The 25,516-nt window shown below is 45.2% G+C and overlaps 1 protein-coding gene and 1 long non-coding RNA gene across 2 annotated transcripts in view; both read left to right on the top strand.

Annotated features, from left to right (window-relative positions):
• LOC109315299 overlaps positions 1 to 14,432 on the top strand; it is a 23,260-nt gene extending 8,828 nt beyond the window's left edge. The window contains exons 2-3 of the long non-coding RNA XR_002102467.1: positions 12,605 to 12,607; positions 14,422 to 14,432. This is a non-coding gene — a long non-coding RNA (uncharacterized LOC109315299). The remainder of the gene's footprint in view (positions 1 to 12,604; positions 12,608 to 14,421) is intronic.
• Positions 1 to 25,516, top strand: part of ARHGEF4 (Rho guanine nucleotide exchange factor 4) — a 397,910-nt gene that overhangs the window by 158,553 nt on the left and 213,841 nt on the right. The window lies entirely within an intron of this gene.

Below are 25,516 nucleotides of genomic sequence, written 5' to 3'. Positions count from 1 at the left end.
AGGCTGCAGCTAGAGTACTGCATCCAGTTTTGGGCTCCACAATTCAAAAAGGATGTGGAGAAGCTTGAGAGAGTGCAGAGAAGAGCCACGCGCATGATCAGAGGTCAGGAAAACAGACCTTATGATGACAGGCTGAGAGCCATGGGGCTCTTTAGCCTGGAAAAGCACAGACTTGGGGTGATCTGGTAGACCTATAAATCTATCAGGGGTGCTCATCAGGATCTGGGGGAACGTCTGTTCACCATCAGGTTCTCATCTGCCCATGTGCTGAGCCTGTCCAGGTCATCCTGGATCACCTGCCTGTCTTCTGGCGTGGATGCTTTGCCCCGAAGTTTGGTGTCATCGGTGAACTTGGCCAGTCCGCTTCTGACTCCAATGTCTAAATGAAGATGTTGAACAATATGGGTCCAAGGACAGAGCCTTGGGGGACCCCACTGGTCACAGGACACCATGATAAGTGACTTCCATCTATTACTACCCTCTGGGTCCTACCACGGAGCCAATTTCCCAGCCACTGGATTGTGGTGGACCCAAGGCCACAATTGGCCAGTTTCGTCAAGAGGTGATCATGGGATACCAGATCGAAGGCTTTTTTGAAGTCAAGATATATGACATCAATCTCCTCTCCCTTGTTCACGTGATAGGTCACCTGGTTGTAGAAGGAAATGAGATTGGTCAAGCAAGATCTACCCACAAGAAACCCGTGCTGGCTATCCCTTAGGATGTTGGCGTCGGCCAGTATATTAAGGATGGCCTTTTTAATAAACTTTTCTAAGAACTTCCCCGGGATAGAAGTCAGGCTAATGGGCCTATAGTTAGCCAGATCCATTTTCCTCCCTTTCTTGAAGATTGGCACCACATTGGCCTTCTTTCAGTCTTCACTACACCAGAGTGGCAGGAGTTTTCAAGGATCCGTGCCAGGGGCTGAGCGATGATGCTCGCCAGCTCCTTGAGTACCCTGGGGTGTAGATTGTCAGAGCCAGCTGACTTGAAGGTATCCAGCTTCTCAAGGTGTTCCTTCACGAGGTCAGCATTAATGGAGAGCAGGGGATCTCCCTCACCTGGACCTCCCTCCCGTAGCGGGCATGGGCGTCCCATGGGACTGATGAAAGACTGACGCAAAGTACCCATTTAATAGGCTGGCTTTTTCCTAGGTGTCAGTTGTCAGTTGCCCCATCTGGTTCAACAGGGGTCCAATGTTGTCCTTGCTTTTCCTCCGGCTCCCCACATACCTGAAAAAGAACTTTTTATTGTCGTTGATGCTTGAAGCTAGTTGGAGTTCAGTTGCAGCCTTGGCTTTCCTGGTTTGCTCCCTGAAGGACTGGACCCAGGTTCCCATCGATCACTAGGTTGTGGATTAGGTCATCCCCAGTAGCCAGTACCAAGTCGAGCAGCCCTTTGCCTCTTGTTGGCCCATAGACTTCTTGAGTCAGGTAGAGGTCATCCACGCATGAGAGGAAGCTTTGCGACCTCTCAGATTTTGTTGAGTGATCCTTCCACGAGATGTCCGGGTAATTGAAGTCACCCATGCCAACCTTGGTCCTGGAGTATGCGGCCTCAGCCAATTCCCAGGCAAACTTCTGGTCAAGCTCAGGACTTTGGGTGGGAGGTCTGTAGTCGATGATCCTCTGGGGTCTCTTCCAGCCCAAATGTCTATAAAATCTATGAAACATGGTCCCATATTATCTTTCCACAGGACTCCTAACTCAGTGCACAACATGGATGTGCAAAGTTAGAATTAAGGATGCATGGGTGGTACTGTTAGAAGTGCTTTGAAGTAACTGAGTCTTGACATCCCAAAAACAAGGACTGAAACAACTGCAGTTACCTTTAGATTTAGAGGGAAGGCTGTTGTACATGAGACAAAATGCACTGAGACTGAACTCTTACTCCATTTTATGATGCTGTCCTTCAAGGATGGGATTTTTTTCTGGAGCAGAAAAGGGATGCAAATACTTTACTCCTTTCTTTATTTTTTCTAAAGCTTGGCGTGCCTGAACAAATTACTGATTTGTCAGATATATTGACTAGGGCAGGAAGTGATGGCTAATTTAAAACAGAACAAACAGGGAACCCCACTGCTAAGTGTGTAGTGCCACCTGTGGAGTCAGAGTAGAGTAGATTGCAAGCAAATCATTATACAGTGTGTATAGAGAACTTTGAAAATGTAAAGCAGTCCAGCATGTGACTAATGCTCCAAGCATGGGGAAAATTCCCAGTAGTTCACTGTCTGAGTTCAATGCGATTGAGTAGAAGCTTGATCCTACTTCCAACAGCTGCTTTTGTTTTTGGCTTTGGTGAGAGCAAAACTAGAACCTTGACCGATTACAGAAACTAAAAATATGGTTCACACAAGAGGACTTGAGAACCCTGTTCCTGATCCTAGCTTTAGAGAGGTGCATATAGATTTCATTTGGGATGCACATTCAAGCTGAGGCTTGTCTGCATCCCAAATGAAATGCTAAAAATAAAACTGAACTGGCTCGATGAAAACAGAATATCTGAAGGGAGCTGAAAGATGGGAGTTGGAGAATGGATTCCAGATACTTATCAGCTGTATTTTTGTTTTCCTTAATTTCTAGGTCTGGTCTTGCAGTGAACCGAAGTGCAGGCTTGGTAAAATGAAAAGCAAGTCTAGTAGTCCTTTCATGTCCTGGGAAACTATTATCAAAAAGCTCATTTTAAAGCAAGAACAGACAAATCAAAATATCACATGAATATTAATCCTACTTGCTAAGTTGTATATCTTTAGATAGCATCCCTAGGTAAGGTTTTCTTGAAGCAGCAAGCTTTCCCTTGCAGTCCTCCTTGCTAGTGGCATTTTCCTCTAAGTGGAGATCAGGGTGAACTAGTGGTTTCTCATTTAGAGACAAATTATTGGGCATGATACAGGATCTAGTGTGTGCTGGGCAGATGGTTGGGCTACATAATTATGAAGGTCCCTGTTGGTCTTAATTAGTGATATGAACCATACCAGAGAAGGCAGAGAGGAAAAAGTAGTATGCTGTGCCATGTGTTAGATAAGTGGGAAGGCACGCAAACTTGTAGCAAAGCAGCAACTGGGAAAAAGAAGGGAAACTGCTTATATTTCCTTTCCTAATTCAGACTTGAGAATGGCTTTTAGCCCTCACTTAAAAGCTATGAGGGATCAGAGCTAAATGGATGGATAATCTTGCTCACCTGAGCTGAAGTCTAGCCAAAGATTGGCTGTGAGACTTCCCATAGACTCAACTCTCCCACTAATCTCAAATCACTTTTTGACTAATTACTGATCCAAATTATGCAGCAGTTGTGTATTTTCTGATTAAGATGTCTGTTTTGACTGTCTATACTGTGGCTAACTATACAGCTCAATTTTATTTTTTCAAATCTTTAGTAATCCCTCCTCGTTCTATATCAAGTGAGGTCCTGAAGCAATGCAGTTCTCAGAGTCATGACAGGAGCTGCATGTCAGCAGGAGCTGTAGTAAAAGGTAACATCTGACTGAGGAGACTAGCATAGGCTATGTGCATATAGAATTGGTCAGACAACTGGCCTGAATTTGCTGCTGGTGTAAGTTTGTGGAGCTGGTGTAACTTTAATGAACCTGTGCTTATTTTTAACAGCAAAAAATTAGCTTCCTATGTCTTGTTTTCAGGCAGTAGCAGCAAGGAGGGATTAAGTGAGAAGAGAGCAGTTTTATTCTAAAAGGAATAGTTTCCCAGTTTCTCTAATACAGACTTAATCACATTCTTTGTACAGAAGAGTCAGATTTTCTTGTTACAACATCTCTTGAAACGTATTTGTACATGACATGGCTTGGTACTACAACTGAAGCATCGTATGAGATTTGGTGCTGTGTAGATGAAGTGCTGTTAGCCCATTCAAGAAGGGTAAGTCACATTTTCAGGAAAAAGAGAAACTTAAGGAGACAGACTCGGTATGTTCAAAGCTCTGCTTGTGACACTACCACACATGTGGAAGTTCTGTTTTTTGTATCACCAACTTTACCCTAAACCTAAGAGAAGCTAAGCCTACAAAGCCAAAAGCAAGTGAATGTCACTTCAGGCATCTTCTCTTTCTTATGAAAGGGTAGAGATGGAGGGGGGGAACATGTGAAGGATTGCCAGTGGTCAGCTTACGGTAGGTACTTGGTGTGTCAGGAAAGTTGTAATGTCAGGCAAATTGTCATGTGTCATAAATCCAATGTCTACATTAAGTCCATGATTTTTTGTATCTAGTAGATTTATGAAGTGAAGTTTGTGGGGTCGTCTACAAAAGGTGTTTTGTAAATTCCCTTTGAGGGTTAGAACTGAGAGTTGGCGGGAGTGATTGTCTTATGACAGTGTGCACCCACAGGTAATTGGGTATTCATACATTCCTAGATTGTAGAATCAGAAGGACCCCGAAGGATCATCGTGTCCCTTCTGGCTCTACAATCTAGGAATCTATGAATATCCAATTACCTGTGGGTGCACGCTGTTTGTCTTTGATAGATTTTCGGTGTGTGCTCATTCTGGTACGCAGTTGTTGTTTGGTTTTCCTACGTATTTTTTATCAGGGCATTTGGTGCACTGGATGAGATGTATTACATTTCTGGAGGTGCAGGTATAAGATCTGGTAATAGTTCTATTTTATGGGGGAATAAAGTACAAATAACTTGTTTAGTGCTCAGTTTGGAGTACAGGAATTTTACAAGGCTCATGGGAAATTACATAATGCCCAGGATTCAGTACTTGTAAAACCACCTACTGCTTCTAAGCAGGAACAGGTAGATATCTAAGCATGCACTTGACATGTTTTGAAGGTACCCATTTGGTTTCATTAGTACTGTAGATTTAGTATGGTAACCTGTATTTGAATATTATCCAATTATCCTACAAACAGGATATGCTTTTTTCTAGTGAGCTGTATCAGTTGATCAATATGATGATATTAATTCATTTAGAAATATTCCCAGTTACTTCTGAGCAGTATCCCAGTATTTTCTTTTGCAAATTCAGGAACCTTTACAGAATATCATTAAATGCCAGGTTGTCCTGTGTTCTATGCATGCTGGGTATATGGTGCTGGGACAATGAGGAAGCATGCAAAACAAAATCCATTCACCTTGCCAAATTGTATGGTGGAGTCATAGGTGGCCCTTAAGTTCTTCATCCTTGCTTCTTAAAAGGATTACTTCCTTGAAGCTTTTCCCTAAAGCAGGCTCAGGCATTAAGGTTGGTTCATTTTTTTTGAGGCTTGGAGAACGGAAAATAGATGTCTTTCTCCATCCTTAGTTGCTACTGCTATCATGAGGATGCAGTAACACCATTGCACCATAGGAGCAGTGACCAGTAGATCTGCTTACCAGTGAGTTCGTGGAGCTTTTGTCTCAAACTCTCCCATGGCTTTAGGCTCCATAGCACACAAGAAATATAGATTTCTGTAGCCTCCTCAAATCTTGCAGCAGCAGTAAAACTGAACTTGATCCTCTGCCTAGTTGAGGAAGAGATGATATATGCTCTCTTTAATTGGTTCTTCACTCAGTTTCACAGTGGTGTTGTCTTGTGCTCTTGTCTTTGAGGAGGTAGGGGGAAAAGCAAGATGTCATGCCATAGTTAAGCTCTTTTGACTTTCTCTTTCTTCTCTGGTCAGCCACTTTTAACCTCTTCTTCTCTAAACCTGATGCTTGTTTTTGAACTGTGAGCTCCATTCCACCACTACTCCAATTCCAGGAATAACAAATCTGTTTATAATTGGTGGATTTGTTAAAATAAGTCTCACCTCTTAAACAATTGGCTTGGTACCTAGGTAGCATTTTTTTTTAACATTAATTCCATTGCAAAAAGTGCGTCTGGCTAAACTTCAGCTATGTCAAACTTCTGACCCAAAAGTTTTGAGTGTCAAACTTCATTCCATTGTAGGAGACATTCCATATGTGTCATAATAGCTACGTAGAGCTCTATGCAGGAGCTCTATGAATCTTGCTGAAAGCCTTTTCAGTGTGCAGGGGAGTATTTTGATGGTAGGAAATCCTTAGTCAGTCTTGTATTGGTAGTTAACAATTTCCAAGCACATTTCTGCTTGCAGACAAAAAACCCCCCAACCAACCAACCAACCAAAAATGGCCCCCCTGCTTTACTGAAAGAAACAGAGCCAGTTACTTCAACTCAGCTCTGCAGCATCTATTAAAGATCAAGAGCTTCAGCAGGGCCTTTTGGCACTTTCAGTAAAAGCTGATTCAATCAGCTATTAAATAAAAGTACAAAAAAGCCCCGCTAAAGTGCCCAGTGTTTACAAACATCAGGTGACCTAGGTTGAAGTAACACACTGCCTATTCTGGGCATGCGTGGGGCTTAGCACAGGAGCACACCAACTTTAAAATAAAGTGCTGGTTTTTGTTTGTTTTGGTTTTTTTCATGTCTGTAAGCACCCATTGTTTCCAGTGTTGTGCAGCTTAGCCTGTCTTTCCCATTCTGGTTAATTGAATTCACTTTTCATATTTTTATGATACAGGACCACCATTCATCACCATGGAAGCAAATGTAATTTAAATGCTGGACTGTCATTGCCAAATAAATCTGTTCAGTCAGCTCTTCTTGTTAATGCATCAGTAGAAATGCTCTCAAGCCCACCTACAAAAGGGAACATGACAGTCTGTGATTTGGATAGAATATTAAATTTTGTGCAGCATGCCTTGCTATAGGAGATCTTAAGGGAGAAAACTTCTTTAGTCTTTTCACTTGAATTACATTTCATGCTATAAAATTACTTGAACGGGACAGGGTTTCAGTTTAGCCTTTCACCTCAAAGCTACTAGTCAAAGCTACTAGTATTGGCAGACTGACAGCTCATCTTGCCTGTCTCTCCATATGTGAAACTAACAGTTGAGAGACCAGCATTTGAATGCCACAGCACTAACTTTGGATGGTGTGTCATTTGCCTATGTATGATGGAAAAAAACATTCTGTCCAAATGTGCAGATGGTGTTGTGCAGTGAGAAACAGGATCATCTGATTTTACTTAAGGTTTTGCTACAGTGGGTGATATGGAAGGTAAGAGATACAGAGGTACATTGGACAGAAAAGTGAGATGGGGAAGGGGGAGGAAAGACTTGGGAAAAGAGAGTGAGAAGAAATGTTCATGCTTTCCAGAGTGAAGTTGGGAACACATTCAGAGTGAGGATTTCCTTAATTTTTTCATAATCTACTAGCACTTTTATCTAGGTTGTTGGAAGCACTTTACCAATATCCATGGACTTGAACCCATGATATGTTCAGAGGGTGCATGTGGAAGTGATTGTGGTATAAAGATTAAATGAATTGGACAGGCTTATGCAGCAAGGTCTGCCAGAGCCAGGGTTGGAATTAATTTCTTTAGGCTGGCTGGTACTTCAGAGGGACGAGTTGACCACAAGGCCACCTATCTCAACCTTGTGTGCACAGTCCACTACCAAAGCAACCAGTATAATGGCAGACAGAGGAGCCATGCTTTCCAGTGACTGAAAAAAGACAACATCAAACAGCAGAAATGCCAATTAAACTGTAAAGACATCAGAAAAAATAGCATCTGATACCAAAGAGATGACAAGGCTTTGTGAAAAGTCAGTTGCTTTACTGTATATGAGTTTTTCACGATGTACTAACAATTGGGATTGCTTTCCTCAACTGAAGCCCAGTAGTCCCACTTCCAACACTTTGTTCAGGTAAATGATTTGTGATTGGCATGTACAGAAGATGCTGTGTACTGGGAACCAAACCCCATACTCTTATGGCATGCTTTTAGCCTTTAATCTTTTTTATAGAAATTTTAACAGTAGGTGCTTCTCTTGATCTAGCAGGTTTTGCAACTACTCTGGTAATGTCAAATCACATATTTGTAATTAATCGCCATAGAAACATGGTGAGTATAAACCTGTACTCCAGGCAGTAGGCAGGATTTTTCTAAATGCTTCCAGGTAGTTCAGGTGGAGTTTTTGTACCTGCCCATTGAAGAGAGCTCTTCCGGTGTGCAACACATTTTAGCTGCAACACCACACTTACATATCGCAAGGAAGGAGAGAACTTTTAGCAAGTAAATCAGCTGTTTTACAGCATGCAGTCCTTCACCAAAGAACATTCATTGCTTGGCACACTGGATCAAGCAATTGCTGAATGAGTACATGTGAAAACAGCCCTCTCCTTTGTCAAGGATCCAAGAACAGCATGTATGTATGAGTCTGCCTGAAGAGCAGATACTGGTAGGAGCTTTTATACTCTATGGGCCCGGACCTCCATTGTCTTGTATTGTGAGTGGTCAGTTGCACTGGTCAATGGAAGCTTAGGCTTTCACGTGACTTTGGAAGGGCCTAATTCAGCCACCCTTAACTACTGGGAATGGTATGATCCTGAGCAATCCTACTACAGCAATGGGATGGCTAACAAAATATGGTTCCACTTTGTGTGTGTAACACAAACTCAGGATGCTTGCTGACTACAGCCTTTCAACTGATAGGTTATACTCAGTTGTGTAATAGCTTATAGCTTCAGGCTTTTAGTTCAATCTAATGTGAGTAATACTGTAGTGGCTTCTAGATATATGTCTACAACCAATGAATTGCAGCACATCTGTTATATGGGATGGATAATGTTTTCTTCAGGAGGTTAAGTTCATTAATATTTAAATGTTTTGAGATCCTGGCATAGAAAGCATGATAGTTGAATGCAAGTTTATTGTATAATGGTGGCTAGTTACTTTATAATATTAATGGCAGACTGACACATCACAAGCTATAATCTTAGGGTTCTTAACTCTATTAAGGTACACTCTTTTTTATTAATATAATTTTCTGTACCTTTTGGGCACTGAGTACCTCCTTGCAAGGTTCTGAATACACTAGATCCTGTTTATTTCAGTGACAATTAAGAGCTGTATGCCTAGCAAGGCTCGGTCAGCAGTGCAAAGGATCAAACAGTAAGATACAAACAAAAGAGGAAGCCATTATGAATGTGTGCTCATTCCTGCTAATAATTTGCTTTATTTAATGGTATACAAGAATAGCTCCATTTTTTTAAAGCTTTTTCTATATATTTACATGTAGTATTATATAGTTCACTGGTTGCCAATATTCACTGGCCTGTGTGCAACAGTACTAAGCAAGTAATACACTGAGAGTAATAACATGCTTTGTTCTTCCTGTGATCCTGATGAGATAGGTATCTGTCAAAAGCAAAATATCTTGTAGCCATGAGCAACACTTGAGGGTGTCACAGGCAAACTTACAATGAATGGATCACTGATATCTAGTCTGTTGTCCCATAGTGGACACATCTGTAAGTGCATTAATGCGGCGTAGTTATGGCGCATTAAGTTTAGTACCTATAATAACAGGTACTAAATGCACAGTAACTGGTGCTATTGCTCAGTAGCACTTGTGTATACCTTTTTAGTGACAATAATGCACAAGTAGGCTAATTTCTCTGTGCATTAGCACAGCTTTTGCTGTGATGCTCTAATATGCAGTAGAATTGGTTTACTGTGCATTTAGCATCTCATGTAGACTTGCCCACTGTGTTTATTTCTGCTGAGGGAAACTCCTTTTATAACTTGCTATAATATGAGAACACTGGGGTTTTGAGCTACACCTTGCAATTCCCTTTCTCTTTATTCCACACCCCTCAAAGGGGCAGTATTGTTAAAGTATGGAGCACTGAACTCTGTTGTGTGACACTGTACTCTGATGGACTAAATGAGACCAAATTGCAAAACTCATGATATTTCCTTAAACTGATCTGAGTGAAATATTGTCAGCATCCTCTAATTCCATGTATTGGTCTGTTGTTCATTGTGCTTTCTAACTAAATCAAACGATTTCCCCTGGAAAAAGCATCTGAATCTCTAAAGTCATGGAATAATTGATTTGTTTTTGAGCTCTTTGTCTATATTTCTTAAATATAATGCACATCAATTTCCAACAGCTGTTTTTTCCAGAAAAAGTGCATGTTATATGTGAGAAAATACAGTAGTAACTTATTTTTTACATTTACCCATTTGGGCAAATTGAAAGACTGCCAGGGTTTCATTTCAGTTCAGATGTACTGAGGTTGGTTACGCTATGTTTTTATGGTGCCCCTCCATTGCCTCCCCTTCAGACACATCTTAGGTAGTGCAGTAATCTGACCTGGATGATTTTCCAGATAACCATGAGGGCATGTCCTCATGAGTGGGGACGTTCATTCCCTGGGCACAAATAACAGCAATGCATATTTGTACTGCTGCTAGCTGTCCCTGGGAAACTCCCCTGCATGCATGCTCTGGTGCACAACAAGTTGCCCTGGGTGGGGTTGGGGAGGCTGGGGCCAGCACCTGGGCAGGCCCCAGCAGCCTTACCTAGGCTCCTGTGGCTCCGGCCGTGGTGATCTGAGCATGTGGATGCTGGCCAGCAGCCGGAGCATGGCTCTGGCCAGCCATTCTCTGTATTTGGCCAGTGCACACTGCTGCCACATGTCACACCCAGCTTTATTCTGGCATAGGTTTTTTTGATACCAGGATCTCCTGGTGTCACCCGCTCTGTGCCCCCCCCCCATGGTGCAAATTAGCAATGTGGCAAATGCCTGCATGTATGATACATGCAGTTTGAAGCACTGCAGATGTGCCTGCACAAACCACGTGAGTATGCTTGTCTGCATGTACCCTCATTGTCTTGGGGAGAAAGCATGGTTAAGAATTGGGGTCAAAATCTGTTAGAATAGATTAGTGTCAAGGCATCAGGCTCCCACAGTCTTTAATTGCTGTCATGGTGATGAACAGTATTCATAATACACATATTCAGGAACAGTTGCAAACTACTACAATTCTGAGGCTGTGCGATGAAGCTGGGAAATCCAGCATGGAAATTGACAAACATCACAGTAGCTGTGGGGCAAACCCAAAGGGGCTGAAGCTGTAGACCAGCGATTCTCAACCAAGGTGCCATGAGATCCTTTCGGGGTGACACGGGGTAACACTGTTAGGTGTACAAACATAATTCACAAAATAAACTGAAAGTTTTCGGATTGGAATCCGTAGTGTTAAAAAGATTCTGACTTGTGGTCTTTCTGAGGTCTTGGGAACACAACTGTTCTATTATTTTTCTGTAGTTTAAAAAAAAAAAAAAATAGTGAAAATTAAGAGCAGGCATTTTCCAAGGGGTGCCTCAAATCTATCAAGAGGTAATTTGAGTCTAAGAAGATTGTGAACCACTGCTGTAGACTCCATTACTGATAGTGAATTTATCACAGTTACTGGATGATATTTAAATCCACATTCTGCTGTAGCTTTTGCACATATGCAACAAAGTTGAAGTAGACACTGGAAGGTAAATTACTAGATAATGAAGGAGAGCACACAGTGCGTCAACCTAAGGAATTTGATACTGAGATATGCAAAACCTGATCTTCCTGTATTAAAAAAAAGAAAGGTGGTGTATTTACTGATTGGCCATTGTAGGTCTAGGAATATATGTGCCTTGAGAACTGGAATATCAAGCAGGACTTCCTTGGTTTTAATGACAAGTTTGTATTTCAAATACACAATTTTATGATTGCCCTATTTAACATCTGTTCATTTTGCCTTGCTATAGTAAAGACCCATTAGAGGTTTTACCTGATGACTCAAGAGGTCTCTGTGGTTGCATTTAGCCCTTTTGCCCATTGTTCCATTGAATGAAATGATTGCTCTCTGCTTGTTTTTTTTCTTCTTTCATGTTTGTTTACCTATCTGTATGGACTGTGTCATCTAAACCTTAGTCTCCCCATTTGAGGATTTGTAATATGATCAGTTTGTTAAGTTATTTAGGTCTTTTAAGTTGGACCTCAGTATCCTTGTCTTGGAAGTGTGTGCTACACAGCCCCTGCTCTAAGTGGGGACTGCTTACACCTCTAATTGGAAAGCTAGTCTAGGCTCTGGTGCAGCCCATGTCCAGATATGTCCTAGTTGCAAGGGTCCATTTCACTATCGTGCTAAAACAGAATAGCAATCTATTTTATCACCCTTGGAATAGAGGGGGCAGCAGGCATAAAGGCTCTGGATCTGCTGGAGAAAACAAACTACTGAGGCCACTCTCTAGCTGCTTTATGTCAGCATGGCTGGGGTTAAGTTTCCACAGCCCAAACAAAAATGCTTACCTTAGTTGGAACAATTTTGAGCACAGATTGTAGGTCTTTCCCCCCCTGTTAAAGCTCTCATGGCTGTGCAGAAGGCTGGAATCCCACTATCATCTTCCCTTTCACTAGCTCATGAGCTTCAAAGCAGCAGAAACATAAGATCATTACTCTAGATGCAGCTGAGGTCATAACCATTACAAAACATGGGCTGCCAAGCACGTGGAGGGCCCCCCTGCACTCCTGTGGAGTGCTCCAGCATCTCGGTGTTTACAAACCATGCTGGTACCTTGAGGTATGTAGAAAAAACATTTAAAAAACTGTGTCTATGGCCAATTGCTGATTCTCCGAATTGGCACTGAATCTTCAGATTCTGATTCGGCCAAATCGAATCAGGAACAGTGATCCAAATCAATGAATCAAATTACTGTCCTTGATTCAGGCCGAATCCAAATCAAATATGGCCTGCTTCGCACACCCCTATAATCTAATAATCCACCCATTTTCCATCTTATGATTGTGAGAGTGTGGGGCCTAGGAGCGGCCATGTACTTCCTAGCGCCCCCCTACTGTCACTTCAGGTACTTCAGCACCCTCTGATTCTCGCCCGCCCCGACTTTGATGACAATTAAGTTTATATGGGACGCTGCCTTTATCCCCAGGTGAACGGTACGTGTGTTCCTTCCCTTACTCCATATGGGGGGCCTCTGCGCACCCCTGCCTTAAGGGCTATGCGTGCCTCCTACCTCCCCTTTAGCATGCCCCAAGCCTCGCAGCTGTTCTCTGGACGTTGTTTGGTCCCTTGCCCTCCGGCGCTCTCTCTGGCACCCCTGGGCCTGTGCCGCGCCTCGCGCGCGCCCGCTGCCCCCTTCTGGGGCCTGTGCCGCGCCTCGCGCGCGCCCGCTGCCCCCTTCTGGGGCCTGTGCCGCGCCTCGCGTGCCTTTCTGGCACTCCTCGTGCAGTACCCACAGTAGCACTACGCACCGTGCCCCTGCTGGGCACCGGGAGCCCCCAAGCTACTGGGGAGCCCCCGTGAGGCCTCCTCTCACCCCTACAGCCTCACCCAGTCCTCCGGTTTAACCATAACACAAATCAAGCCCAAATGGCTGTAACGAAACCAACAAAGAGCCTTCTCGCTTGTAATGCAAACTCCCAGCCCCCAGCAGGGCTTCCACCGTACCTCTCTTCAGGGCTCTCTCCTCCCTAGCATCATCGCAGCCAGTCAGCGAGGTAAGGCTGCAACCACCCACTCAGGCCGCTCCTGCAGCTGCCAGAAAGAAACTGCTCCTGGGCCCAGGCCTGAGCTGTTATAAAGGGCCCAGTCCTGCCCCCTTCCGGTCACCTGACCGGTTGGTTGCCATAGCAACCCGCAGCTGCGCTGCCCTGTTGATTGACAGCTCTGTTACTTACTTATCTAAGGCACAGGACACCTCAGTGCTCCTGTGACAATGATGTAGGTAGATCCCAGTGAATCAACTGGGATGCTCTTCTGAAAGGGGAAAGCTACAGTTAATAAGGGTTCATTTGAATGCAGTCCAACACAAAGCTCACAAAGCTTTAATGGACCTGGCATAGCAAGGAAAGCAGCCTGCCAGTATATACCCAATACCCACCTTTTCCAAAGCAGTGTTTAGTGCTATGGGCCAGACCTAGATCTGATGTATAAACTAGAAACTTAAGTGGCGCTATACTCATTTAAATCATCGTAGGACATAGCTCTAATTTTCTTAGATTTGTAACTGTTTATTGTGGTTTGTTTTTAATTTATGTCCCTTTTTCTTGACATTTCACCTATTTCGTAGAGAACTTTCCTTAGAAACTAGTGATGGAATGGTGTGTATTTGAGATCTCAAAGTAAAACAGTATGGTTTGTGGCCTGTTTCTAAATTATCTAGCATCTTGTAAAGGAGGTTACACCTGTGGAAAGTAGGTCTAGAATATTCCCCAAATAGTCTTGATTCTGTCAGGGTTAGCATTTTATCCCCACTTTTTATTCCCACATTTTATGCCCCAAAATAAATTGTGAGTGCTAACCTTTTAGGGAAGTCCAGAGATGCTGTAATTCATATCATGGAAATTAGGAAAAACTCTAAACTAAATCATCCAAGTCTGCATGCTAATTAATGTCGTATTCTTTCCTCATCTATACAGTAGTAGTCAAGATACAGTCTTGTATGGAAACTTCCTACTCTGCTATATAGAGAATACTAAATGAAATGTATCTCATTTTAGTGCATTAAAAAGTATACTAGCTTTGCAAATTTGTGATTTCCTCAATGAAAAGCTTGAAGAAGGGCATCTTAAAAGCTATTGTCAAGGTATTTGAAAATGCTCAGGCTAGTTGGTGAAAGATTTTTGGATGTTATGCGCTCATTAAATTTTTTGTCAAAACATGCATCTTATGAAATACATATTCATTTAAAAAAATAAAAACTTTGAAATTTAAAATTCTCTCCTTCAACCCTTGTCCAATGAAAAAGAAAACAGAAAATAGACCAAAAAGGAAAGTTTCCCACACAATGATTTAAGTGACATGTTAGATATGATAGAGACTCTTTAGACCTCCCTGGCTAGGGACAGAACTTACACATAAACTGGTATAAGTGATTGGAAACCAGTTCAAATATAACACAACAGAAGTTCAGTGCACGTTGTCACTGCTCCTTTTAAAGAGTGGAAACTGCTAGGGAAAGAGCAGTGGGGAGCCCCAGCTGCTGGTTATCAGGGCAGCCAAAGTGAGCTAGTGGCCCACATCTGCCAGTGGTCAGCTGACCAGAAGGGGCAGGGCCTGGCTCGTGTATAAACCCAGCAGCCAGGGGGGAAGGAGCTCTCCCAGAGCAACCAAAGGGGAGAGGCCTGACTGTAGGTACAGCCTCTGATAGTAGTGAGGGACAGAGCACCCCTGGTGTGGCTTGAATAATGTTATAGCCCAGGGACTTGTGTTTTGTTTGCTGTTTAAGACCGGGGGCTTGGGTGAGGCTATTAGGGGATGGAGGAGGCCTCATAGGGGACCCATGGCAGCGTGGGGAACCCCGGCGCCAGAGAGGGCATGGCATTTGGGGTGCACCGACCCCAGTGCCAGAGTGGGCATGGCATTTGGGGTGCACCAACCCCAAGCGCCAGTGGGGCGCAGAGCGAGACAGGGCTGTGGAGAGCTGGAGGAGGACCAGGGGGCCAAATTGTAACGAGGCCCAGACAGAACAACGTCTGTTCCATCTGCAAGGCTTGGGGCATGGTAAAGGGGTGGTTGGAGCCATGCATAGCCCATAAGGCTAGGGCGCTGTGAAATACCCATTGCAGAATGAGACCCACAAGGGGTCCAGGAGTCCACGGCGTCAGAGGCTACAGCAAAACCATGTCCAAGACAATGTAAAGGCAGCCTCCCTATTATATATTTACTATCGAAGACATAGCGGGAGAGAATCAAGGGTGCCCATTGGGCCAACTTGGCACAGTAAGGGGGCCTTGGGGACATCACGGCCATCCTGCAGGACCCCATGCCGTAACACACATAAACCACTTTCAAAATGGCCAAGTTTAAGATAAACTTGAATGGATGCAATATCAGACTTTACTGATTTAGGTTAAATTGGTTTATTGAGCTTCTGTCCCAGATTTCCTCCAGATTCAAGTTTAACTTGCAGTCCCCCAGCATCCCAGGATACTTTGCACCTCCCTTGCAAACCCCCCCTCACAGGGTGGGCAGGCTAGCCTTGGCCCAAGCTGCCTGCTTCAGCCAAGCAGGGAGGTGTGCTCTAGCACACCCCAGTTTCTGGCCTATGCCTGCATTTCTGGAATCAGAAGTGAAAGTCTGTTCACTTGCTTTTAAGTTCAGTCTACGCATGTTAGATTAACCTGCAAAGATTGAATTACTTCAGCCTTGGGCTTTTTGATTGTCTGTACTTGGGCCCTATGGGGAAAAATAAATTTCTGTTTGTGACTATGCAAGTTTGGTGACACAACCTATGTAAATGCTTCTAACAGAGGACTATTAGAGGAGCAGTATCAGAACAGGGAATATGCAGACTAGAGCCACAATAAGCAGAGTTTCTGCCTTAAGTGGGAGTCTTACTACTTCAGGGACTCAAAAACAGTCCCTGGTTGCAGCTGCTGCTGTAGCATGGGCTGCCCACCCTGACTGTTGCTTCTATGCTTCTCCAGAAGCAGCATGGTGACCACATGCTCAGCTGTAGCCATACCAGCAATACCATAGGGCTACTTCTGTTCCAGGGTGTGGACTTGGTGAGAGTGGGGACATTATCCTGGCATCCCTACTAAGATGATGCGCTGCTTGCTTACCCTTATTGGTGCAGACCCCTGTGCAGCCTCCCATCTGTTGTTGTTCTTTACAGAAGAGCAACACTTGAAGGCTCAACGTTGAATTTATGTCAGCAGTTCTTTCCTGATCTGCCTGTGAAGCAGGAACAGGACTGACAGATGTTCTGTTTGGCCCTAGAGTCACATTTACTCAGTACCCAGATGATGCCTGTGGAGGAGATTATTTAAGGCCATAGTTTTTAATCTGATGTAGATGGGGATTGGTATCAGAACAATCTGTGTCTGAGTTACTTCTGCTTTATTTCATGTCAGCAGAGAAAAGACTGGGGCTGGCCTGCACCAGCTGTAAATCACCTGACTCCTGACATGTAAGTTACTCTGCTACATTAACACAAGCTTCAGCTGCTTGTCCCAGGCCTCTGAAAGTGTGCATCAGCCTCACCCTGCTACTTTCTTAGTCCCTCGTACATGAGCAGGGTTGTTTGCATCTCCAATTCTGCTACCTTTGAACCTATTCTTTAATGTGTTGTGGGAGGTTCTATTTCTGGATATCATTCTGATATCATACCAGGTATGCTTGTCTGGATTATAGAAAAGCCATGCTCAGGAACAGGCACCATGGAAGTGCCTGACAGTGTGTTACCTGGACCTCATTTTTTAATGCATTTATTAAATGTTGATACTTTGGAGTGGAATGGTGTGTGCTATTTAGACACTTTCTCTATATTTCATACCAGGAATAAATGAGACATTTTACCACCAAGTATTGACTTGTAAGCCTGAGGTAGGAGAGAGTGGGGAAGGAAAAAAGGATATTTATTTGCTAAGTGCAGTATATGTTCCCTTGACAACCTATTCACAGAGCATGTGTGAAAAAGAAACCATTTTTTTTTTCATTTGGCAACTGAGAAATACCAATGAATGTGACACTTGAGAGACGTTTACAGCATCAGGGGTTATAGGAAGCACTGTGCGAAAATATGGGAAAATGTTTGTATTTATACCTCAGAAATTCCCAGTACCTTCCAGACCTAGCTCTGTTCAGGGTAGACCCTTTCCTCCCTCAACACACATACCCATCTTAGGGTCTATGCAATGCCTGCTGCTACCCCTGCCATGTGGTCTTGGGGAAGACTTCAGAGAGAAGCCAGATGGAGTCTCTGGCTAGTAGGAAGAAGAGTTGTCCCTACAAATCCCAGAGCTGTTCAGAAAATGTTGTGCTACTCTGACTCTGTGCCCCTTGCCAAGTTCCTGGTTGCTCCACACCTGTCCCTCTTACCATCTTCTTTGTTCTGTTCCCTTCCCTACCAATTTATTTAGGAAGCTATTCCCTTCCTAATTGAATTCTCCTTAACAGGTTGTGGAGTTGACCAGTTTGTTCCCATCATGTTGCTCATTCTGCTGGTGTGTTCCTGCCCTTTTACCACTCTAAGTCTGTCTCCTCAGATTGAAAGCTCTTGAAGCAGGGACTATTTACAGCTGTTTGTAGAGTACATGGCACGAAGTCAAAGTACAGACATTCAAAAAGCTTGATCCTGAATCAATTCAATCTTTGCAGGTTAGTCTGACTTGTGTAGATTGAACCAAGAAACAAATGAATGGACATTCACTTTTGGTTCTGGAAATACAGCCAAATACCTGCAGTGGCTCAGGCTGGAAGTGGGGGGTGCTAGAGTAAGCCCTCCCTTCCCGTCTGCAGTGGCCGGAAGGCTGGAGGGAAGCTGTGCTGAGGTGGGGTGTGGCCAGGCCCCAGCAAGCACTGAGCATGACTAGGGAGGGGTTTAAACCCCCAGCCAGGGTGTGCCTGGATAGGAAGGGGGAAGCAGCCCTTGCTAGGCTTTTCTGGAGACGTGGGGAGAAGAGAAGGGAAGCGTGGCCATACCCTGACTCCCCAGCTGGCACTGAAGGGTTGAGCAGCAAGAGCAGGGGCATAGCCAGACCTGGCCCCAGGCCTGAGGTGAAGGAGGAGAGGGAAGGAAGAATCGCAGAGAAGCAGGGCTGGCAGGCACTTCCAGAGGTCCTCTACTGCCTAGTCCAGCCCAGCCCAAGTTGCAGCCAGCTAGGAAGGGCCCTGCCGTCAGTGCCCAGCCTGGCCCGGCCCCATCATCTGTCTGCCTTGCCTGGGCATAGGGCTGAGCTGGGCTGGCCTGCGGGCACTGCTGAGTGTGGGCACAGAGGGGCTGGGCTGTGGGAGCTGGGCCCTTCCCAGCCAGCTGTGGCTTGGGCTGGGGCCATAGGAGCTGTGTGCCTGGATTGCTCCCAGCTGCCCATGCCCAGATCAGGCTGGGCTGTCATGGAGCTGCTGCAGTGGGCAGGGCTCTCCCCCTGCTCCTCCTCCTTTCCCTGTCATGGGGCTGGTTGGGGGGGACTGTGTGTGGTGCTGCCTCAGGGCTCAAGGCTGAAGGGTTGCAGCACTGTGCCCAACTGTGGAGTCGGAGTGGGGAGGGAGAAACCAGATGCAGGAAACACTTGGTGGTTTTTTTTCCCTAGCAATACAGAGCCCCCCAGCAGGTGTTCTCAGTTGTGAGCTGCGAGCAAACCCTTCACTTTTTAGATTTTGCTTGTACAGGAGGGTCTGGCCAGGGCTCAGGCAGGGGCTGGACTACACACTAGAGGACCTCAGGAAGTCCCTGCCAGCCCTGCTTCTCTTTGATTCCTGTCCCTCCCTCCCTTTGCCTCAGGCCCAGGGCTGGGGTTCGGCTATGCCCCTGCTCTCGCTGCTCAATAGGGGGATGGAAATGTCAGGCAGACCCCAGCTGGGGTCCTGTGCTGGTGGATGATGGGAGGGAGGGGGGATTAACCCCCCCTTCCCTTCAGGCTACTGGCATCTGGCCATGTCCCCCGCTTCTGCTAAGGTTAGCACTCTGGAGCAGGGTTTCCCACCCCGACCCCCTTCTCAGCGAGCCAAAGCAGTGGTAGTGCTAGGAAGGAGAAGGGTGGGGCCAACCCTGCTGCACTGGAGCAGGCAGCCCAGTCCTGCCCATGGCCGCAAAGCATCCTGGGATGCTGGGGGACTGTGAGTTAACTTAAACCAAGAAGCAGTCTTTGTGGACTTTTAAGCACTGATTTAATGAATATAAATGAAGAATGTTAGCTTGGCCCAGGAATGCATGAGGGGCTGAATTGCTGTTTGAGGTGTCTCCAAATACAACAAACAATCCATGATACAGCAAACATTTAATGCTTAGAGGTACAAGAGAAGGCAGTGTTCAAGAAGATGGGGAATATGGGGAATGGGATTATTCCTATGTACAAGCACGTTTTGTAGCTGTGCTGGCAGGGAGTGGCTTAATACCACCTTTTTTTATATATAAATATATAAAAATAACTTTTATATACATAAATCCTCTATCATAGGCTTTCCATCACACCTCTAGAACCACATTAAGAAACCTGCGCACTCGCTACAATAAATGCACCCATTCCCCTGCGCCCCTGTGCTCCCACCTTTTTCCCCTCCCTAACCCAAACACAGTCCCTTAGTCCAGGCCACAATTTGGGGTTTACACTCTCAGTTCATTCACAGTCCTTGTTGCTGTTCATGTTGCTGTCACTTCCACTGCTGCTGATCTTATTGCTGACCTTCTTGCTGTCTCCAGGTCTAGTTGCATTGTTGTCTTCTTTCTCCATGTCCATTTAATACCCTCTGCCTCAGCTGAGAGAAAACCACAGCTTGAATGTAGGGATTGCCATGGAGCCCAGTCATGAAGTAGCTGTTCCACTGATGTGAGCTACTGATGGGATTTCCAAGGCAGATCTTGCTCTCCTTATAAGTCCTCTGTATGGGAAACCTTGGCTGAAAAGACTTACTCCTACCCCTTTCATCTTAATTATTTGAAAATTTCAATGAAGGTAAGGGAACAGGTCTGTGCCATGGACATTCAAAATGCTATTAACATTGAATTGAACTAAAGCCTATTCATGCTACCCATTCCTGGCAGATGGGGGAAACCAGGACACTGCTGAAGTGGTTACCCCCTGTCACAAAAGTAGTAGCAAAACCACCAGCAGCCTCCTCTCCCTGGTGAATATTGGATTTCTGATTCACTCCCAGGTTGCTCCTGTGGTGGTTGTGAAGTTGAAAGCTGCCCTCTAGACAGGATCAGGTGTTTTAAGCTTGATGAGAACATGCAATATGAGTCCAGTACCAAAAGCAAAGGAAACTAACCAATTTAAAGATCAAGGCTATCATACAGGCGAATGCAAATGGGCAGGTGTAGGAAGATTCAGAAGCAGATGGGACCCCCTTATCTAGGTTAAATGACAAGCTAATAAACAAAACAAAACAGTTTAGCCCTACTTCCAGTACAGCTTATGAATTATATACTATTACCGGCTGTGCAGAGGTACCAACAGGTTCCTGGATTCCAGTACTGGTTTCCAGGCTTTGAGCACACTCCCTTTTGCAACTACTTGCTTCTACAATCAGTGACTCTCCCTTTAAGATTAGAAAAGCCTTCAAATTGAGATCTAACAGTTGATTTCTGACTTTTGCCTTTGTAAAATTTAATCAGCAAACTTTGCATCTACAGTGATAGATCAGTCAACCTTATGTCATGCTTATTTTGGGCTATTTCGAGACAGAGAAGTGGGTGGCAAGTGAAACTTTCAACTTGCTGCTGTAGGAAAAATCACATGCATATGTGTATATATGCATCAGCTATGTCACATTCTGCTAGACAAGTACTCTTTGTCTGTAACTGAGTACAGAAGAGTACAAGAGGGTTGACCTATGGTGAATATGTATTGAGTACAATTGGGGTATTCAAATGCAATCAATTAGCTTATTATGAAAAGACAAAGGCAGCACTTTTTACAGAGAAGGCATATTATATTAACTCTTCAGAGAGTACCATTACAGCAATTACCTCATGTCAGAGAACTGTCCCAAAATGGACCCTCCAAGGCACCTACTTATATCCTACCTAATTTGTAAGATGCAGACTAGTGGCAGTTACTATGCTTCTCGTAAACTAGTTTTGACCATCTCCTTATCTCTTGTTTGAGCACCATATTCCCAAACTCAGGAAAAAAGAGAAAAAAAAGTTTGGTTCTGCTAATGACTCCCCAATAAAAAGCACCTGGTTTGAGCCTGAGTCATCTTTTCAGGATATTAGAATCTCAAGACTAATTCAGAGAAGTGGAAAGCATTTTGAGACTATGGTTTCCAGCTTAAATACAGTTGTTCTGTGAATGTCAAGCACTGACTGACAATAGGAATGAAAAGGTCTTTTTCTGATTCAAGAAAAAGCCAATGAAATGACATCATGTTTAAATACTTCTAGATTGGGGTGCTCAACCTTCAGCCTGTGGGCCAGATGTAGCCTATGAAGCCATTGCATCTGGCTACAGGGCTCCCAATGGGGCTGTAAATTTGGCAGGGGAACAGTGGCTATTACTATGGCCACCCTCCCCCTGTCAATCTTCCGAACTCCAAGACCTCCACTGCTGGTCTCAGTTGGGCCACATCCCCTCCTGCATTTGGATTGGGGCTGGGCCATGCCCCCTTCACCACCACACCCCCGGGCCATGCCCCCTTCACCACCACAACCCCACAGGGCTGGTTTGGGAAAGTGCCACACCCCTTCCCCCATGAGGCCAAGCCATGCCCCCTTTCCTCTGGGGTTTGGACCATGTCCTCTTCCCCCGCAGGGCCGGGTTGGGACTGGGCCATCCCCCCCGAGGGCCAAGCTACACCCCTTTTATCCACAGGGGCCAAGCCATGCCCCTTTTCCTTGCTGGGCTAGGTTGTGGGTGGGCTGACTCCCCCCCCCCCCCAATGCATAGCCAGATGGTACCCACCACACCCACCCTGTTGCTGGTTCAAGACCACTGACAGGATCCTGCCCACAGATGAATGGACCGTTGCCCATCCAGCCTGCCAGGGAAAAAGGTTGAGCACCACTGTTCTGGACTAATGGGCACAAGCTGTGACAGGAGCTGGTGCTTTGCTTAGGAGTTATAGTGAATTTTAGACTCTTGGAAATAAAATTCTGAAAGCCAGAAGCTGTGACATTCAACATGGAGTGCTCCTGTCTTTGAACCAAAACTCACTGCACCCCGGAATTATTTTTCTGTTCTCTGTCGGTAGTTCCAATGGATGTCTGTAGGACTGGGAAACCTGGATTTCATGTCTGAAACCAGGTAAAAGGTGTACCAAGCTTAGGTTTAGTATTTTGGGGACTGGCAACAGAACTGCTACTCGGCAGGGATGGGAGGGAGTTGCCATTCCTATAGCAATTTTCCTCCCACATATCCTTTCGATGTCTTTCTTTTCTCTCGCTCCCATTTCCTCCCTGGAGGATCACTTTATTTCCAGTTTAACTGGGAAACTAAGAGTTAAAGGGTGGGGTGTGCACATTAGCAGGTGTGGCATCTTCTGGTGGGAAGTGACAGTAGAACGTCCGCGCTGACTAAACTAACTCGCCTGGAGATGCGAGAGTCACAGACTACACAATGTTGTGTTGATGAAGATGGGGAGTTTCAGCCCTATCCTGCCACTGGCTCTGTCACCAGAACCAGAAGACCTTCCGGTACTTTGGTCATGTGGATTGTTGGCCAAATGTTGAGGCTTGGCGGACAGCAACCAGTCTGTCAAAGTAGAGGATACCCAGAAAACAGCTACTGTCTTCCATTGTTTGGATGTGGAAAGTCAGAGGGGTTTTGCAACTCTGGGACCACCTGCCTTCTATGAGGAGGCAGTGAAGAAGCTTCCTGACCTCCTCAAACCCAGGTGAAATCTGATGATGCCCAGGTTTTGGTTCAGGCAATAGGCACAGCAGCCTGGAGAAAGCTTTGAGGATTTTGCCTCAGTGCTGCAAAAGCTGGCGTCGGGCTGTGGTTTTGGGCTTTGACAGGATGAACTGGTCCTAGATCAGCTGATCGAGAAAGCAGCAAACTGGTGGATTTGGGAGCATTTCTTGTCAGAATCTGACATGCTGACTCTGGCCATTGCTGTGCAGCTTGGGACACAAATGGAGGCAGCATTCGGGGAGGTGCAGGCTAGGTCAATCCCAGCAATGGTAGAGCTGTGGGAGAGCTGGAGCTGTGGTAAGAAGAATGTGAACCCTCAAGATTGTAGCCACGGTAAATTGTTGCACCACAGGGGATGGAAAAAATTTCCACTTCTTGGAATGCAGTATTATCAGAAAGAAAAAAATGACTTCATGCAGCATTGCCCCAGCATGGGGTCATTTTCAGCATCAATGCCAAAGCAGCGTTTGAGGCAGCAGCATGGCTCACCTATTCCTGCAAACCAGAGAGTAAAGAAGTTCCAGGTAGGCCTGCTTGCTGAATGAAAGGGAGAGGGCGATGCAGTACTGAGTAAGAGAACATGGGAAAAGGCCCTGTGAACTGGGGATCTGCTGTTAGCAGGAGAGTTTAATCAGAGTAACAAGGTTCCACGGTGAAAAAAGACAATGATTGTTAAAACAAAAATTCCTACCATTGCGCTGGGAAATAGACTGGATTTGTAGCATTGGGCATGATTGAAGCCTTTGGCACTTGGCTAGAATGCATTTTTCCTTCTCTCCTTTGCGAATGGATGCTGGTGTTACTTAGGGTTTCTAGAACAGGGACTTTTAACTGCTGCTTCATAGTCCTGGTAATAATAGCTCTCACTGCATCCAACAGTGATGTACCAGTGGATTAGCCAGAGATTCCTGCCAAATGATTAGTGGGAAAATAGTTAATTTTAACAAATCTGAGTAATTGCATACCTCTCCACTATTGAATGAAGCTGCTTGCAGCCTTAGGAAGAGCTTGCTACATCTATTTATACCAGGGAGGCTTTCTTTACAATGTATAGGGCAATAATTTCTTCTTACAAGGCTTCGAAGTGATGGAGAAGTTGACAGTGGAATGATAGAATGACAAAGAATGCTAATGGAATATGACGGTCTCAGTTACATTTGGTGTGAGTGTGATGAAGCCTTAAAGATTCAGAAATGCAGTACTAGCAGGGCAGGAGGCAAAGGGTAAGTAAAAGCAAGTGGAAGGAGCTACTAGGGGTGATATGTTTGAGTCCAGCAGCCACCTCTTCCCCTTTTAGTACAGACATCACATCTCTAACTACCTGTTATCTCAGGACTAGATCTGCTCTTCTTTAGGTTAGATATTTTGAGGAAACTGACTTTTTCTCTAAGCAACGGTGATAAGAAAGAAACAAATTCCTCTCCTCTGTGGTTTCTGCTCAATGAACTCTGGTGCCCTGCCTGATGGGTGAGACCTCCTCCAGCCCCAGTGTGCTGTTTTCAAGAACCATGAAGGGCTAGGGTTGGGGGTGGAGTGGAAACAGTGGTAACTACCCTTGAGTAAAGAAACAAGGGAGAATGAAGGGAATTAGCAAACTAAGCAACCTTCTTTAAATAAAATGGTTGTGCAAGAATTTACCTGACAAACTAGGCAACCTTGACCTAGCTAAGTAGAAAGAACACTCAAGGTGCTTGTACCTGTGATGAAAATTGCCCATTTTGCAATTTAATTGCATCGCACTGTACACGTGTGGGGTTTTTTTGCAATTTAAATGAGTTTTGTTACATTGCAAACTAAATCACATCTGCAGGTAGTTTAATTTGCAATGTAGCTATTTGTAACATGGCAGTCTATTGACAGCCCCCACCCACCCCTGTTGCAGGAGAGGTGGGCTGAAGGCAGAAGTGGTGAGGGGCCTGATCCTTTGTTTTGTTTTTCCCTGCAAAGCCTGCGTGTGTTTCCCATGGCTGGGTAGCAAGTTGCCAGCAGGTTGAATGGCCCCAGAGGTGCTGGGTGACCTGGTCCTTCCCTCCATGATGGCAGCACCCCCTGGGGGTCCAAGGGTCGGCTGCTAGTGGGCTGGGTGCTGCACCAGCTTGGGCTTGGGGAAGAGTTGGATTGGACTAGGTGCCTCCTAGGGGCGGCACCTGCCCACTAGCTGCCAGATCCAGCTCTTCTCTGAGCCTGACGGCTGGAAGCCTGCTGGGCATTGCTCCCCAGCTAGGCTCAGGCAAGAGTTGGATCTGACAGGGGCTGTTCAAGCTGAGGCAGCCCCCAGCTCACTAGCAGCCTGCCTAGGCAGCCCTGGGGGGTGTGACCACTGCAGAGGGAGGGACCAGGGCCCCCCCACCACTCAGGGGCTGTGCAGGCAGGCTCCACCATGGGAAAACAATGTGACAAGGGGC

Source organism: Crocodylus porosus, unplaced genomic scaffold (assembly GCF_001723895.1).
Source record: "Crocodylus porosus isolate Cpor-Errol unplaced genomic scaffold, CroPor_comp1, whole genome shotgun sequence".
Taxonomy (NCBI): Eukaryota; Metazoa; Chordata; order Crocodylia; family Crocodylidae; genus Crocodylus; species Crocodylus porosus.
This window is presented reverse-complemented; position numbering and strand designations above follow the sequence as displayed.